This window comes from Pteropus medius, unplaced genomic scaffold (genome assembly GCF_902729225.1).
Source record: "Pteropus medius unplaced genomic scaffold, Ma_sr-lr_union100, whole genome shotgun sequence".
Classification (NCBI taxonomy): Eukaryota; Metazoa; Chordata; class Mammalia; order Chiroptera; family Pteropodidae; genus Pteropus; species Pteropus medius.
The window spans coordinates 6,631-23,041 of record NW_024355205.1 but is presented as its reverse complement, the minus strand read 5'-3'; positions in this window follow the sequence as shown (position 1 = coordinate 23,041).

Here is a 16,411-nt window from a genome sequence, read left to right as displayed (position 1 = left end):
CTTCTGATCCTTGAGGCTGCAGTTAAGAAGAAACCCTGAAGCACAGAGTAAGTTGAGGACTGGGAAGAAAAGTGCAGAAGCACATTCCAACTACTAATTTCCCATTGCTTCCTAAAATGCACACCTCAGAGCTGCAAGGCTTGTGTCCTCGTGGTTTTCTGCAACATCATCTACTCAACAAACGACTGTTGAGGACCTACCTATGACTAGTACTCTATTAGATGCCAGAGACATAGTAATGGTATTAATATTATCTTAAACTATTATTATAATGAAATGATGGCTACTATTTACTAATCTCACCTGTGCCATGCAGAATTCTAAGGACTCTACACATATTATTTTCCCCATTTCACAGATGAAGAAATAAGACACATTCTGGCACCTACCAGCCTCTTAAGAGCTTCTAATCTAGAGATGAGGCAATTAGTGTTTTCAATGTGGCTGTAAGAGTCCAGATGAAGGGTGACTAACCTTGACTTTGTTTTAGAAGAAAGCGTCACAGAAGAGTCTTGTTGTTGGGGCTCACCTGGGAAATTTACATCCTGATATTTCATTACGAACTCCTGGAAGATACATGTGATTGGTTAGTGAGGTTGAGCATTTGCCTCAGCCTCCCAGGGCCAGCTCCTAACAAATGACACCTGGGTATGTGGAGGCTTAATCTTCCCTGGGAGGGAGCTGAGCCAGTCTAGACTTGGTAGGCTGTTTATCCACGGCACCTCCTCCCACTCGACTGGAAAGACCCTAGAGGAAAGAATAGAGAAACAGAGAAGTCACCAGTGTTAGGAGCAGAGCAGGAAAGAGGTGGGCCATGCCCATACTAGGCATCTGGCACTCTGCCATGTGGAAGGGAGCAGGAGACTCCCTCCCAGGATCCCACCATAAAGACTCAGGGTCAGGTGGGAAGGAGTTTATAAGAAGTTTCCTAGTGAGAATGTGAATCAGAGAGCTATGTGAGTGGGTACTGAGCCCTGACTCTAGGGATGAAGGAAAGGAGATAAGCCTAGGCTGGGGAACCTGTTCGCCCTGGGGTTAAAACCAAAATGCCCTGCTTCTGCCTTAGGTCACAGACAGTTCACCACCCCCAGGTCATTACTAGCCTCTATTCTTCAAACTCAGAGGACTAAGGCACTACCTGTATGACTATAGGAGGACAACAAGCATTGTGAGTCACCTACATGGCATCAGCTTCTGAGAAGGGCATCACACAGAGCCCATCAATGTGGGCAATAACCTTTCTGGAGCACCTTACCTCAAAAAGCTGTCTCAAAGCCCCATCTGATTTCTACCCAGTTCGTACACTCTGAGAAAAGATTTTTAGAATGAGTTGATCACCCTTCTCAAGGGTCTGTAACCATTTTACTAGGAGAAACATATAGCCGGGTTTAAATGGTGGCGACAGCAAGTCATCTTGGAGCAGGTCTTCTAGGAAGAATCGTTTGTGTGATCAGTTATAGTTATGCAGATAAATACAAATGGGCATCCATTGCTCCAAGGAAGAGTATAAAACAACATTTTGGAAAGTGGATCTTAAAGGTTGTGGTGAAGAGGTGCGTAAATCTGCATAAGATCCAAGGATCCTCTTGAAAGGGCAGACATAGATATCCTAACCATTTCCCTTTTGAAGTCATCCAACATTATAAAACATCTTAAATAGGCCAAGTGGTCTCACTGAGGTCAGGTGACAGAAAGACTTCAGATTAGAGCGACTTAAGGGGAAACTCATCTGGTGGAAAAGATCGGGGAGGAGGTGGGGAGGAGAGGTTGGTAGTGGTCATTTAGACCCATAGCATGGCCTCAGTTCTTTTAGGGAAGGGCTACTTTGAGCACAATGAGAATTGCAGGAAAAGGGTGGGTAGGAAATGTGTGTGTGTGTGTGTGTGTGTGTGTGTGATGTAAACAGAGACCTGAGTCATCAAAGATGGGAGCCTTGGATGATTTTAGAATGGAACAACCAATATCTAGTAACGGTTTTTCTCTAGCCTCATGGGGGTGAATCTGAGTTTTGACTCCAGCCAAGAGAAAGCAAGTCTGTGAACTAAGACAATCTCTGAGTTCTTGGATTTATTATGAGAGGAGGACCCCTACAGAGGGAAGAAAACCATCTAAGTATAGGTGAGTTGGAGACTGATTTGAATTTACCCTAAACTGATAAAGCAGGATATCCTAGCATCTTGGAGTTTCTCCTTGAGGGAATGGTAAATCAGAAATGTGTTACCGTCCCCATTCTCCCTTGCTTGTACACCTGCAGGGCATAGTCTGGGAAGCATGGGTCACCCTGGCTATTTTCTCTTTTTAAAATGTCTTGTCTATGCTTAGGGAATCATAACCCATCCTGTCTTCATCTTTCAATGTAGAACATTGCTGCTAAGTGTTTGTAATATCTTATTGCATTTTTGCTATTGCAGCCCTAACTCAAATCAGATCTGGGAGCTTATCCTACAGGCCAAATGAAATTTAGCCAAAGATCAGATCCAACCTTCATACCGGTCCTTTTTTCTCTCCTCACTGCCATTTCTTTATGTTCGTTTTGCATTTGAGGCAAGTGAATTATATCCAAACCCCATTATGTGTTTTGAGTGGGAAGAGGGTTTCCATGAACTGCCCATTTTGTATCCATCACTAAATTTAACCTCTGGTGTGAAGTCTCAAGTTCTTTGCCCTAAAAATAGCTAGGAGCTGAAATAGGAGTAGAAGTGAGGATCAGGGTCAGCTGTGGTTTCAATCATTAGAAATTCACTGATGTCCGAAGCTAGTAAATCTTGTCTTACCCTTGCTTTGCCTTCACAGCCACCCTGTGGGGGGCTGTGTCCTGGCACAGCACTGCTCTTTCTAATCAGAATTGATCCCGTTAATAAACACTAGGTAGCAAAATCTCAGTGGCACACTTCTCACCCTTTCAAATGTTTTAGAAAATTGGACGATTTTCCTTTGGAAATTTGACCGGATGCAAATTTTTCAGAAAATTATTTTTTGAAAATAAAACAATATTAATTATAGGCTCCCTGCCAACAACCCCAATACAATGCGTCTTAGTCAACTTTTAGTAGAAATGCAAAACTACAATGGTTTATGCTAAATATATTCCATTGAAATGAGTGAAACCTTAAGTTCTAGCAATTAAAATAGCATGTCAGTCTTTGATCATTTTTCACAAAACTGAAATTTCCAGCATTCTTAAACTACACACACACACACGCACACACGCACGCACACGCGCACACACACACACATGCACGCACACGCACAGAGTCCAGTCCACTCCAGCTTAAAGTTCTTCCTTCCCTCCAGAAGCACAAGCCTGGCCTAGGCTGATTGGATACTCCAGGGAGAAGAGGACGAAAAAGGACAGGTCTGTATTTTCATTTTTGTTCTTCCCTCTTTGGGTTTTAGATTCTCCTGGTAGGTCAGGGTGTGGGAGGACAGACTAAGGGAAAAGGAAAGATGTTTTATTTAACTGGGCACAGAGGGCCCTGAGGTCTCCCTCCCACCCACAGTCACCTGCCGCCTGCAGTGTCATGACCTGGGTAATCCAGACTCCACACTTCCTCTCTTAGCCTCTGGTCACTTGGATGTACTTGCATAGCAGACAGCACTCTGACAGGAAGCTCAGAGAAGCTCCCCAAGTCTCTCATTGGCCCCTGGGGAGAGTGTAAGGAACCTTTGAGTTTGTTAAACCCTTGTTTATCTGTACTCTGCACAGGCACAGGATTTGAGCGAGTTAATCAGGTAGACTAAATAGAGACGAGAGACAGACATGACAAAAGCCACTGTGCATCATTAAGGGCTTAACCAAATTACATGCGTGAGAGATGAATGCTTGCTTCATGATGGAACTCCCCAGGCCAGATCGCTCAGAATAAACCTGCTAACAAAATCACAGAGTAGAAATGATATGTTATAGTCAGTGCCCAATCTATGAAAAAGTCGTGCTCCAAAAGTCGATGGAAATGTTTAGAAACCCAAGATTCATTTCTCCCCAACCACGAGGTTATACACAGTAATTAGGTTGCAAGGCCTTTGCTACAGGAGCCAGGCTGACTCCTAATGTGGCGGAATAACAACAGGAGCCTGTACTCTGGATCTAGGACTCAAGGACTACGTCCTCTGTGGAGAGGAAGAGCAAGAAGCTTTCCTCCCTGTTTCCAGGGTCCAAAGCCAGCCCTAATTGCCCTCTTCCTTTGCTGATCTACCTTTCTCTCCAAGTGTCTGAACTTTCATTTGCCCAAAGCTCTTGCACTTCACCTGGGTCGGCTCCAACCTCTCTAGAGCATCCAAACAACCAGCCTCCTTTCCCACTTTTTTACTCCAACTCTGATCTCCCACTGACATTGACAGGAAAGCAAACACTGATTTGGTTTTCTAGCAGCCCTTTCTTTTCCGTAAGTGCTTAGGTCTTTGTAAAAGGATGCTTCTGGTGGTTGAGATTTCACCGGGCAGTAGGAGTTTGGAAGATCAAATGGGAATTCAGGATAATAATAGATCTATTATTCCCAAGGGTTGTCTCAGACTGTAATTATCCCTCTTTCTCAACTGTCTCTTAGCTCCTTGGAGCAAAACAAGCCACTTCTGGTTTATCTGGCAATACAGCCACACACTACTGCTTGCCACCCCACCCCTTCCCTACCCCACATGCCTGATTATTCTGCCCACTGAGGCAGGACACTTCATTTCACTACTAGTATTATTGCTCTTGCATGTCGACACATTTGTAATGGATAACATGTTGTTTTCGGTGGTCCAAACCCTTGAACCTTCTTTGGGCAAAGGCACTCATCTGGAGGAATTGCCCCTCTCCCATTAGATACATTCAAATGAGATTCGAATCATGGTAATCACCCTTCCTCTGGCCAATGGCTGGGCAAGCTATCCCTGCTAGGCTGACTGCTGTGTTTCTCCTTGAATTTAGTGATGAAAAGACTGAAAATGGTTGTGATAGTTCATCCTTTCCAGTTGGGAAGTCCAGACAAGACAGCTTAGTAATTCCTGCTCCTAAAATCTTCTGGAGATACCTGGGCCTGTCTGTTTTGAATCTGCTCTCCTCTTCTATCCTTCTGTGCCTCGTATCCTTCCAAAAGAATTCCTTTTCATGTGAGTTGGCCAGAATTGGTTTCTGTTGCTCGACACAAAGAACCCCGACTGATACAGCTCTCCACTCCCTCTCTGCCCTCTCTGTACCATGAACTTGGGGACAAGTTCTCAAAGGGATAACATACTTCTTATTCCACTGAAGTACCTCACTCCTACCCCAAACCTTATTCACTACCCCAACTCCATGGCCAAACCTAAGAAGCTGTTGGGCCCTTTTAGTGTTTGTTTTTTGATTTCTAAATGTTTGTTGGAAGATCAGTGAAAGCTGGTTTGCTTTTTCCCTGTGAATGGTGATGATGGTCTTCTATCTCCTCTCACCCATCTTGGAAACCAGTCTTCCCACATCCCACTTATTTCTAGCCAGCTATGGTTCCCAGAATTACTTAGCAGATTTTATTGCATTTGTCTGCAAAACTTTGGTTATACTTGTTCACCCAAATGAATCTGTCATTGGCTGAATTCCTACCAGTATAATAAAATTAATTGAAAAAATTTAGGTCAAGTAGGGTGCTGATTGCATCATTTCCCAAAGAAGCCAAAGACAAAATGGTTTGGAGAGGCCACAATTCCAAATAAGTATGAATTTCAATAGCTTTTGTCCTTAGCATGCCTGCCAGTAAACTGTCATTTATTCCATATATTCACATTACAAATTACATTACCTGTACTTTTTGAAGCTACTGTCAACTGCCTAGAATTCCTGGATGCGCTTAAGGTGTTTCATGACCAGAGTGTCTTGTTGCAGTTACAGGCCAGAAATGCTGGGAGGCCAAATTCGCTTGGAAATGCTGGGATGCAAAACCAGCTCAAGCTCTAAGAGATAACATAGAGTGGAGTCAAGAATCAAACTCAGGTTGTCTGATTTTAGGGTTTCACTGCCTTTCCAAGAAGGAAGGGACTGGATGCCAACTTTGTTAGCTTACAACAGGAGGTTGCCAATCTGATCCAAATTCTCTATTCTTTAGCAAAATTAACTATAAAGTATGACAAAATACATCTCAATTTCCAAAATGGGGAGGAAATGTTTTTGGGTAAGCTGGGTGGGCTATGTGATAGGTGGTCTCCAAAGATGGTTCCCCAATCAACTATGCATCCCAGTTTTTATGCCTTGATATTGTTTCATCTCCTTGAATCTAGGCTGGCCCTATAACTTGCTTTTCACTTGCAAACATGATGCTACTTCATAAAGAATCTTGTCGCTCCTACCCGGATCTTTCGAAATGCTCCTTCTGAGGAAGCCAGATACAGTGTAAGAAGTCTGACTACCCTGAGACTGCTATACTGGCAGGAAGCCCAAATCAATAATATAAAAAGATTATATATATGTATGTATATATGTATATGTATGTGTGTGTGTGTGTGTGTGTGTGTGTGTGTAGAGGGAGAGACAGAGAGAGACAGGAGAGGAAAAGAGAGAGAGAGAGAGAGAGGAAGAGAGAGAGAGAGAGAATGTGTGTGTATGTGTACAAATATATACCTGGCCAGCCTCCAGCTCTTTCACTCATCCCAGCTGAGACACCAGACTGTCCAGTTGAGCTTTCAGATGACTCTAGGTGCAGGTTCCATCTGCAATCACATGAAGGACCCCAGGTGAAAACTGGCTAGGTTAGCTCAGTCAACCATAGACTCATGAGAGATAATAGTAATTATTTTTTTATGCTACTTAATTTGGGCACAGTTTGTTATGCAACAGTAGATATCTGGAACAGATGCTAAATGGAAGAGGGACTAACGAATATTGAGATTTTACTTTGTGTCAGACTCTGTGCTATTTTCTTTACATATATCTTAGGGTAAAAATTATCAACATGGAAAGTTGGCAGATTTTTCATCATATCACTCTCTCATGTTGACAAGGAAAGCCTATAGTTTCCAGTTTAATTTAAACCTCCATATCTGCCAACTTTTACCTCCCAAAACACACCATTGGTCTTTCTTTCTCAGAATGGTTTCTCTATGTATATGATGCAGAATGGCCAAAGAAACATAGAATTGGAGTTGAAGAGAAAAAGCTTTTCAAAAGAAATAAAGTTATCTTTGTAATAAAGACTCGGAAAGAGAATGGATAGGTGGGGCGTGAGGTGGGAGTGACAGAAAAATCGAGCAGATGTATTCTTTGATGTATGGTAAATGAAGAACACTCCAGAGACTGGGTGTGCAAGTGAATTTGGTAGAGAAAATAAGCAGCTATGAGAAATATTGACATTGGTTATGACTGGATTCTCTTTAATGTTGAAAACTTGCATAAAATTGGAATTGCTTTTCTATGATATTTAGCCTATAAATTCTGTTTCTTTAACTGTAGCATTTTTTTTTTTTGAACTGGATCATATGGTTTATGTGTTCACCTAGGGTTACATTCGTATCATCTCATTTATTCCTCCCCACAATTTCATGAGGCACGAATTAATGTCCTGTGTTATAGATTCAGACAATAGGCTCAGAGAGGTTAAGTAACTCGTTCAAGGTTATATGTAAGTAAGCAGTAAAGCCGATTTTTAAATCCAGCACTGTTCACTCCAAATTCCATGATTTTCCACCTCACCATTCTAGAGTCAGCTCCCTGACATTGTGACTTCTTTTCATAATACTGTTCTTTCTTCTGCTCCTAAATCCACTTTATCTCATATCATGGCAATGTCACTGGGGATACCGAGTGGGATATGAAAGTGGAGAAGAGGTGGCAGCGAATATTTCTTTGTATGAATTTTATATGTAAGTTAGATAGTTTGAAAAGCAGAGGCAGTCTATACTCTCACTATATTTTGTTAAGGCACCACACCCTGAATTTCTTAACAGTTTCTAAAAGTGGGTTTTTAAAAATGTGTATGAATGTCAGATAATGTAATTTCATAAAACTCAGTTGCACGTCCTTTATCATATTCAATTCTGTTATGATCTATTGAGTTTTAAAGCAACAATTTGATGGAATCTACAGAGATTATAACATCCTAAGGCTATCTTGGAATCATACGTTTGAACAATGAAAGGTGCTTCTGTTTATTATAAAGCTAGATAAAAAAAAAAATACTTGACAAGAAAAGGAGATTGGATTTTGAGTCTTTCTTTCTCTTTTTGATGCCAGCAGTTGCTTGCTAACCTTTCCTGACCAGCTCCACATCTATAACCCTTTCAAAAGGAACAAATTCATTCAGCATTCTCCTGGCATATTTGTGTTATAATGCAGATATGCTTTGGGGAAAGAAATAAGAAATGTTAGTCTGTTATGATAATTCAAAACATTCACCCTGAACTTCCATAAAAATATATATATATACATACATATATATATATATATAACAATGCTGCTTCTTAGTGATATTATCAATTTCCCATTTAAAATGTAAAATTATGATATCTGAAAATTACTCTTTAAAAGGAACACGTATTTATAAAAGCAAATCCTGATTATACAGAAATGTATTGCCTGGAGTGCTGTCACATTCACCTTTTGGCAGTCTTCACTTGAGCAGAGCGGAGGCCAGAGGGAAGCAGGGAATTTAAAAATAGCCAATTTGACTATGTAATGGTACTGATTTTCTAATTAAAGATTTGGCAGAAATGCTAAAATAAGAATTGGCAGTTATCTGTGAATTTTAACTATTCATGTTTTCTCATGCCTGTCTCTAAAATTTTCTGACAGATGTCAGTATTTAAAAAAAAAAAAAAAAAAAAAAAAGTAAGAGAGGCTGTACAAGGGTAGGACAAGTATGAGCTTTGCTTGACCTAGGTTTGAACCCTGATTCTATCATTTGCTAGATGAGTGATTTGGGGCAATTTTCTTAATATCGCTGAGATTCTGTTTCCCGGCTTGTGAAACGGAGGTAATAATACTGACTGCAGATGATGATACTAGGACTCAAATGACACAGCAGATGACATTGTGTGTGTGGTACTGATATATACATATTAGGAAGACAAGAAGCACAAGTTCCTTTTTCCATAGTTTCAGAGGTAGAAAGGAGGATAAGGGTAAGTTCCTTCTTTCATAGTTTCAGAGGTAGAAAGGAAGATAAGGGTAGTAATTCTAGCTTGCTGTCTTAAGGAAAGTATCTATGCTTATTATTTTCTTAGAATTACTAATACATGATCATCTTGAAAGGCATAAGAGCACACTGGACTGGAGCCAGCAACCAGTGTTTAATTTCAGGGGCCATTTGGGACTCCCTAACTTTTCTAGACGTCAGTCATCATTGAAAAGAAAATATAAACAGAAACATTCAGCTCCAAACCACTCTTAGGGTTGTTGTAAATATTAACAAGCAATAGATTACCTTTAAATGCTTTAGAGAACTGTTCCACACAATAACAAAGTATTTATTATTATGTACAGAGGGAAAATGTTTATAAACTATGAGATTTCTTATAGACCACTGAAGCCTGCAATATTGTTACCATTGCATTGTCTGGCAACATTTGACATAAGGCCATGACCTTCTGTGAAAACGGTTATATTAAAAAGAAGAAATGATTTTAAAGTGAGTATATATTTTGTGGTGGTTCTACAGTTTGCAGTTGGGAATTGGTTACTTTCGCTTATTGAAATTGCTAAGATTATTGAAATTTGTTTTGGGCTCTGCCCACAGGACAGCATGAAAGACAACTTTAATTCTACTTGCCTATTTTAGGGAAGATTTTCAACGTTTTCACTGAGTTATGCTACTATGTTAGAACTGACCTGCTGTGATTCAGTCTCAGAGAAAGGCAGCATGGTGGGGAGGCCTGGAGCCAAAGAGATTTTAATTCCCAGCAGATGCCTTTGCCTATGAGCTGTGTGGCCTCGGGCAAGTCACTGAGTCACTCTGAGCCTGTTTTTCAACTGTGAAATAGATATAATAATAAAACATTTTGCAAGAGTTTTGCAAAGATTAAAATTTTAGATATAAAAAGATATAAAATACAGTGCTTGGCATATAATGGGCCCTCATAAATGTTTAGGAGTACACAGAATAGTAACTTGTAAATATTGTTTATGAAATTAAAAATCAAAAGATAAATTATGCTAATAGTAACCCACCCACATTATGGATGATTACTTTGAATTCAGAATTAGATTTGAGACATCTTTTAAAACACATGCAGGACAGATAAATTAACATTCATGTGCCTTGAGAATCTTAAATTTTCTGTTTCTTGACTTCTGGTATAAACTTTGTAATACATTTTTCTATGCTCCCTTTTCCTTTCAATTTATATACTTTTAATGAACAAAAACCCCCACAGCATTGTCTACCATATTGGTGGCTAAAGCTGGGGTTGGGGAGAGATGGAGTAATAAAAATGAGACTTTAGTTATCAGAAGAAAGCCAGAATCTAGGAGTGAATATGGTGATGTTTCTAGAATTAACTTTGGTTATTGATGCTGTTGGGTGTTATTAAAATGGTTATTTAGTTTAAAACTAGTGGGCATTAACCAAGAAGGAATTTCAGCATAGCTGTTTCACCTTTTTGTTAAATTAAAATCGGATAAATTATCTAGGGCATTCAGCTATTCTCTGGAGAATGTGACTATTTCTTAATTACCTAACATGTGCCTTTGGAGAATTTCTAGGAAACAGAGAGTTAACGCAAACTTCAGCCTCTGGTGGCAAGTGCCCCAGCATCAATCACCCACATAAAGTCAGTTCTCAGGTCCTAATGCAGTCTTTTCTCCCTTCCTAGCATCTCCTCCTGCCTGTCCTTTTCTACTTCCACTAATCTAGGTAACTTCCTACCTGGCTTACTTGCCTCCAGGCTCTCCTCACTTTCGCCTATTGTGTACTCTGCTGACAGTTATCTTCATAAAGCATAGCCCTAAACAGGTTAGTCTCTTGCTCAGACACTTAATGGCTCCCAAGTCCTATACAATAAAGAAGTTCAAACTCCTTCAAATGACATTTAAGGTCTCCCACGATCTGACCTCAATTAACATTGAATTATCATCTCCTAAGATTTCCTTTATCACAGTCCCAATTCCTTAACCTTATGCATCCACTTAACAAACATATTTGAGTGCCACAAATCAAATTTCAGATGGATGAGCAAGACAGCCTCTGTTTCCAGGGAGCTCAGAGTCTGGAGATTGGTTAAACATGTAAAAAACGTTACCGAATAATGTGCTGTTACATTTATTCACTAAATTCCAATGAATATTTAACAAGTACCTATGATGTGCCAGGAATGCACAAGACCCACAGCAGAGGGAATGTCTAACATTTCCTGTAATCAGCAAAAGCTTCTAAAGGGAAGGGGCAGTAACCCAATCTTGAGAGATAAGCAGATGGCCTCTAGGTAGGGGAATTTCGGGCAAGGACAAAGTCCACATTCAGATGAAAGGGCCTGGGAGGGCTAAACACACGTGGTCTCGCTAAATGGTTCTTGTGGCTAGAGCTTGGCTTCAACATCATTTCCAGCTTCAGTTTGAAGAAAACACCTTCTTTCAAGGCCCCATGCCAGAACACACACCCTCTATGTCTAATTCTATTCATCCTTCAAACTCAGCTTGTGAGTCATTTTTCTTGTTAGTAATTATTAATTGTCTGTCTTCCCTTTTCCACTCCTCCCCGCTGCAAACTTTAAGTGCAATGAGGGCAGATTTATGGGTGCTGGTTCACATGATGTCCCTAGTGCCCAGCACCATGCCAGACATGTAGTAAATGACCGGAACTACATATTTTTGAATGAATAATGTAATGTATTTATGATCATTTTTCCTTTTCGGCCATATAACTCTCAAATAATGCAAAAAACACTCCAGAATCCAGAATATATTCTCTAGTCTATACCATTGAGACTTCTCTTTACCTTGCCTGATGGCCAACAACACACATAGGACTCCTTTATTCTTGCAACATACACACACATATACTCATATTACTCTTTTATTAATTTTTGTACTTGAATCCAGAAGCCAATATTTATGGATTGAGAGGATGATGACCTGGTTAAGAAATTCTATTCCAGCTGAATCTGAATTCCCTTGGTCCCCCCCATCCAATCCCCAAAAAAGAGTAACACCCAAATCTCTTGGTGCTATGGAAAGTAACTAAGAATATCAAGTCTCCTGATATCTTATAGTTTTTATAGACTCATGGTTTCGAGTATCATTTATGTGTTTGTCTCAGACTGTATGCCTCAGAAATGAACCCTGAGCCAAGGATTTGTGTGCAAATGATTTATTGGGGAGTGCTCCCAGGAAGGAGTGGTCAAGGAGAAGGAGACACACACAGGAAGGAGAGGAAGCCAGGCAAAGGTACAATCTCAGGCAGTCTTGTAGAGCAAGTGTCCCCAACCCCCAGGCCGTGGACCAGTACTGGTCCATGACCTATTAGGAACTGGGCTGCATAGCAGGAGGTGAGTGGTGAGCCAGCAAGCAAAGCTTCATCTGTTTTTGCAGCCGCTCCCCAGTGTTAGCATTACCGCCTCAGCTCCACCTCAGATCAGGCATTAGATTCTCATAGGGGCACCGGTTCCTGGTGCCAAAAAGGTTAGGGACTGCTATTATAGAGGATAGTTTTAACCTCAGTTTTCCTGAGACAAGAAAGCTGGGGTTTCATATAACCCCACACCCCCTAACCCTATACATGTGCCAGTCATTGGTCAAGAGTTGTCCTGGGGGGAAGTAAATTTCCAGGCATCTCTACTTGTGTGAGCAAAGCTCTTCAGTGGCCCCAGGGCAGTTCTCTGAAGAAGAGATGAAGATGCTGGATGTTAGAAGCAAAGTGCATAGAAATAGTGAGCGAGGCTCTCATAAAAGATAAGAAGGAGGATCTGGGTGGAGCATCTGGCCATGTCCACTACAATGCTGATGGCTCTCAAAATTTTCTCCAGCTTGGACTTGTCCCCTGAACTTCAGATCCATAATATCCAACTTTCTATTTGACACCTCTACATGGATATGTGTTATCACTTATCAAGTGCCAAAATAACATTATGTAACATTCCATAAGACCTCAGTAGCACATAATAATCTCACATTTTGTAGGTCAGCTGGGCAGTTTTGCTGGTTTGAAGTGGGCTTTCCAAGAGTCATTTGTGCATCTGTTGTTGGCTCTGGGTTAGTTAGGGGGCTTTGCTGATCTTGGCTGGGCTTTCTGAAATGTCTGAGACAATTGAGCCGACTCTGCTATGCTCTACATGTTTCATCCTTCAGTGGGTTAGCCCTGTGATATGTTCACATGGCAAAGGCAAAGATGCAAGAGAGAGAGGGAAAGGGGAAGCACACAGGGCCTTTTGAGGCCGAAGTCCAGAATTGACACATTGTTACTATATTCACATCCTGCTGGCAAAAGAAAGTCATGAGGCCAATTCCAAAGGTGGAGGAGCTTTAAAATCCATTTTTGTAATCAACCTGCCACCGTGTCTAGTAGGCATCTGTACTAATGGTGGCAGTGGAGCAGAGTTCAATTACAAGAAGACTCATAGGACCTAAAATGACAACGTTGACAAATCTACAATTTATTGCAGGAAGAGTCTACAATACAGCAGCAACGTTAAAGCAGGAGCATACATCACAGGCAAAGGCTGTGTCACAATAAGGGGTCCAGTGTGGCCAGGTACAAGTTCCCTTTGTAAAAGCTATGCTAAATATACTTTCTCAGATCAGGAACCGCTGACGTGTGCACACCAGCAGGGAGCCCCAAATGGAGTCTTGGCTAGAGTTTCTTATATCCCTTAGGCCTCATCCACATTTATTTGTTTAACCTTTTTATTGAAAGTCTTCCTTCTATAATGTAAAGAAGATGCTCCACCCAGATCCTCCTTCTTATCTTTTGTTTTGTTTCCTGTTGTAAACAGTTGTATTTCTAGCCACTGAAGCAGGCCCTGACACATAGAAATTGATCAGTAAATAATTTTTGAATGAATAAATGAATGAAACACACCAGAGTAGTATTATTTATCTACTAGATTGCAAATTCTTTTAGGACAGGGGTTGTATTATTTATTTTGATATCCTGCATTGTACCTAATACAGGTTATTAGGGTTTTTTTTTTTTTAGATTATCAGTAAATATTTATGAAGAAGGAAAATTCCTTAAAATATGTTTACTTTTAAATAAGGAGGTATACTAGTGCTACTCTTTGAAACTATCAATAATTTTCTAAAATAATACAAATGTTTAAGATTTTTATAGAAAATAATTACCAAAATTTGATAAATCTAAGATATCAAATATATGATACACTATTATTTTTATGTTCTATGGAAACAAAAAAATCCTGTCAACCCACGACAAAATGCCTTCTTATCACTTGAATTTTTATTTTACACTCATTCAAAAGCTTTTAATCAGAAATTTAGCAAGGATATTATTCTATATCATGTCTGTATAAGATGAAAAAGAAAACAGAATAGAAATGAATTGGTTAAGAACTTCTAAAATTTTTTCATATTGGGAATCCAACTCTTTGAAATCAGTTTTTGAATTGAGTTATTAATGTCCATGCTTTTTTATTAAGAATGTTTTTAAAAGGGTGCTCTACTGTTGTCTTTGGGATTTTTCCCCCTCAGTTCTCTTACACCTAGTGAGCACTTTTTGATCTGCAAGTGCAGGCAATGACAGCTACATCATGACAGTCACCTGGCGTCAGTGGCTGTAAGAGGTATCTCAATTTCAGCAATATTAAAATTTAAAAATTTCCATCTTAGAATTACTGAAATAAAGAAACCAATGACACACTCATTTCCAAAGGCCTTAATGCTTTTTTGAAAACAAATTCTAACTTCTTTTACTCTACTGTCATGGAATAGGTAAATTTTATTAACCATGGCAATTCATCTACAGCACATGTAGTCAAGAAATCCTTTCATTCACATTCATTCTGATTATTTACACGATGATAATCATAAGTCATGAAAATGAATTGCAGAGTAATCATAAAATTACTAAAGGCTGGTAATGATGTAATATAACCGATTAAAAAAAAAAAAAGAACCTTTCAAAATTTCAATGTTACTCCAAGAGGAACACGTGAACATTATTTAGATGGCAATATTCTTTTCATTATCTCTTTAACTAGTTACAAGTTACTAAAGTGACGTCATTAAATCTATTTTTAAACCATTAAAATTTATTTATTTTATTTTTTATCAAGGTAAAATTCACGTAACGTAAAATTTACCATTTAAAAGTAAATATTCAATGGCATTGAGTAGTTTTACAATGTTGTGCAACTATCACCTCTAGCTTATTCTAAAATACTTTCATCACCCCAAAAGGAAACCCTCTATCTATTAAGCAGTCTCCTCCCCTTCCTCCCTTTCCCCAGCCCCTGGCAACCACTAAATGCTTTCTGTCTCTATTGATTTTTCTTATTCTGGCTATTTCATATAAATGGAATCATATAATATATGACCATCTGTGTCTGGCTTAGTATAATGTTTTTGAGGTTCACCCACTTTGTATTATATATCAGTACTTTATTCCCTTTTTTGGCTGAGTTACATTCCATTATATGGATATATCATAATCTGTTTATCCATTTATCAGTTGATGGGGCATTTGGGTTGTTTCTATCTTTTGGCTATTATTAATAGTGCTGCTATAAGCATTGTTTTTCAGTTCTTTTAGGTATACACCTAGAAGTGAAATTGCTGGATTAGTAATACTATGTTTAACTTTTTGGGAATTGCTAAACCTATGGGGACAGCATTATTTTATATTCTTATCAGTAATTCACAAGGGTTCCAATTTCTTTGTGTCTTCACCAACATCATTATATTTTTGAAAACAGCTTTTCTGTGAAATTGTAAAAAAGAATTTATGGATGTTTAAATTTACAGAACTTTTAGGAGAGCATTTTGACACCCTGTATTTTTAAAGCAGTTGGCAATGCAGAGTTATTGGTTCTTCCCTGTACACAGAGCACCTCGCTATTCTGGGAGCCACATGTGTTTGACCATGCAGCCAGGTTTAAGGTCCCCTCCCTTGCTCCCTCCATGGTATAGAACTTTCTCATTTTCTCATAGGCCTTTACTTCTCTATTTTCTCTCTGCAGCACACAAAGCCTTCCTCCCCACCCCCACCCAGTAATTCCTCCCTAAGCCCCCAGTCTCACTCACATGCCAGCCAAGAGGGAAGGCCACCAAGGGAGTTAACTGCCCCAAACTTCACCTACTTACCAAGGCTTACCTTAGCTTGACAAACACTGATTCTCCCTGCAGGATTCCTGCTATTCCAGGCCCCAGTCCAACCCTTTCCTGATATGAAAACCTAGCAGTTTTTCAATCAAGCAGACTGCATATGTCTTAAAATAAATCTCGTGATCTTGGTGTGGTGAAAAGGACATTAAGTCGCAGAAAATCTAGGTTCCAAGTCCTATCCTATTTCCCAAGGCC